The following is a 2,641-nucleotide window of genomic DNA, read 5'->3' as shown; positions in this document are numbered from 1 at the left end:
TGAAAAAAATATAACAAAGGTCTCAAAAAAGAATGTTCATTAATATGAATAAAAATTATAGGTACACTAATATTTCAAAATATAATAGTTAACTTGTCTAATATGTATCATGACATGACATTGCTTTATAAGATAATATATACAATCATAACATATATATCATATCAGTACTTATAAGCATATACATCACCATAATATAACCTATAAGTATGTACTGATTACATGTAAACACTAATTTTTCCTAACTTCAATTATCTGGTTGTCACGATATTGTCGACATTTGTAACTAGACAAATTCTGCAAGAAAAAAAAATTATAATTAGTTAATTAAATTTGACTACAAATTAATTATGACAATAAAGATAACTTAAAGCATGTATAAAACTTACAAATTCCATAAAATTTGAAACCATAAATCATGTTTGAGCTCGATATGTATGTATAATCCTAGTGATTAAATTAAATTAAAGCATGTATAAAACTTACAAATTCCATAAAACAGGGGACAAACTAGATGAATGGCCCCTCCAACGTGGTTGGTGCTAAGATCCCTACCCAATTGAGGAATAGAATGTTTTTTGAGGTTTTCCTGAAAATGAAAACACAATTGTAGAACAAAAAATAAGAAAGTATATAAAAGAGATGTTACTTATCGATTATCTAATTAGATAAATAAAACTTTAGGTGGTAAGAAACTAAAGAATATTTTTTACATCAACATTAATGCAAGTAACTACCCTAATATAAGAGAGCAAGGTTTTGTACGTAAAAAAAGCTACTAAGTTGTAATTTATTATATATGTAATATGTTTGGTATAAGTGTTATACATCTGGTATTTTATATATATATATATATATATATATATATATATATATATATATATATATATATAATGAATTGTCATGATTACTTGACTTAAGAAAGTAAATAATAAATAACTACTAATAATTATGTTTTATTCACTTGAATTTTGTAAATATTTTCTTTAAGAACTTTAAGTTCAATATTAAAATATATACATATTACACCTCACAATTCTTATAATATACCTGCTAGTATAAATTAGAATGAAAAAAACTTCTTACTAATATCAATTAATTTGACTTTAAAACAAAAATATAAATATAATAATAATATTCTAGTTTTATCATTTAGCTTGAGGAGAAGAAAAGTCACCAAGGAGAGTAATGAATGCATCAGGTTGTTGCGCCATTTATGTTAGACCATCTGCACTGCTCTAACTTCTATTGTGTCTCCAATTACCTTTTAAAATCTTCTAATTCTTTTTCTCTCTATGCATCAAAGTCCTTCCTGAATTGAGTATAAACATTAGGATTTAAATATCAGCATCAATTCAATATCATAAAGACCTCCAACACCAGTCATTGTATAATTTAATATTAGTTCCTAAAGGACATTTTTATCACGTTTGTGAGCATCTAAAATTTACAAAAAAGGCAAATGCTAAATTTTAATTGTATAAATTGAAATATTAAGAATATCTATTTATCAGCCATTGCTCATTAGTTATATTCATTATGCTAGTACGCAACTGCAAACTTAATTACATATAAAATGTAAAGATGAAATGATATGGGTCGAGTCCTCATAGTGCAAATGAGATCTATAGGTGAAGGAAGGATGGCACCAAAATGATAATAACCTATCCTGCGTCCTCCTCCAATATTTAAATAAACTCAAAACCTTGAGCTTGGATTTGATCAATGTAGTTGATCATAATGGTGGCAGCACCCCTGAAAATGTTTACATGAAAGAGTTGAAAAAGAAAACAACTATATTTAGATAAAGATTAAGAATCAACATAAATGTAAAAAGAGGTATAACTTAATATACCAAAGAAAAGTAAAATCAACAAAAATAATAATAATTTCCATCTAAGCTTGATCATTGCTGAACCGAGATAGTAGTGGGGCATTACAAGTTATCAAACAATGTTGCAGAGAAAATTAAACAATGAATTAGGCATCAGTAACACCATGAACCAGACAACAACCTCTAAATGAAATCACAAATATCATATTACAACTGGTCTATAACAGCTTTTGTGTAAATACAATATACCAACTAGTGCCTACAAGGGATCCAACAAAACTGTGTAATAAAATTAGACTATACAGGACAGTAAACAACCTGCACACAAATCCTCACGGCAAATATAATTCATATGGAATTACATAGACAGTAACCACAAACAGTACAGACCATCAGAGTTCCAATTCATTTACATAGTGTGCATGCATTTGTGATCTTTCTGTACATAGGGAACAAGACTTTTATTACTAGCTCAAAACTATTTTAGCAATCATCACTGTTTGCATCACTCAATTATAGATTCACCATTAGCAATCATCACCGTTAACTTTCTCAACCATATACAAACATACAATACATCCTAGAAACTTAAACCACAAATTCAAAACTACCCTGAACAGCTAAGGAAACTATAATTACAATAAATAGATTATAGAAGCTTAATAAATTTCAGCATTTGTAAATTCCTCTATCTCTTTTATCCCACAATTTCCAGAATCAGTTTCACATGAATAATATTTGCCAGATTTAAATTATCAAATATTTTCTTTTTCAAATTAACCAAAATCACATTTTATAACTGGTCAT

General features: G+C 27.3%; 1 long non-coding RNA gene across 2 annotated transcripts in view; it reads right to left on the bottom strand.

Moving 5' to 3' along the window:
- Nucleotides 1-45: 45 nt before the first annotated feature.
- The window catches only part of LOC106771152, a 3,876-nt gene continuing 1,280 nt past the window's right edge, over nt 46-2,641 (bottom strand). The window contains exons 2-5 of one of the 2 annotated variants that reach the window (XR_001376440.2): nt 1,665-1,755; nt 1,178-1,312; nt 487-589; nt 46-297 (exon numbers count right to left, since the gene is read on the bottom strand). This is a non-coding gene — a long non-coding RNA (uncharacterized LOC106771152). The remainder of the gene's footprint in view (nt 298-486; nt 590-1,177; nt 1,313-1,664; nt 1,756-2,641) is intronic. The other variant, XR_001376441.2, reaches the window with a different exon arrangement.

Source organism: Vigna radiata, chromosome 8 (assembly GCF_000741045.1).
Source record: "Vigna radiata var. radiata cultivar VC1973A chromosome 8, Vradiata_ver6, whole genome shotgun sequence".
Lineage (NCBI taxonomy): Eukaryota > Viridiplantae > Streptophyta > Magnoliopsida > Fabales > Fabaceae > Vigna > Vigna radiata.
This window is presented reverse-complemented; position numbering and strand designations above follow the sequence as displayed.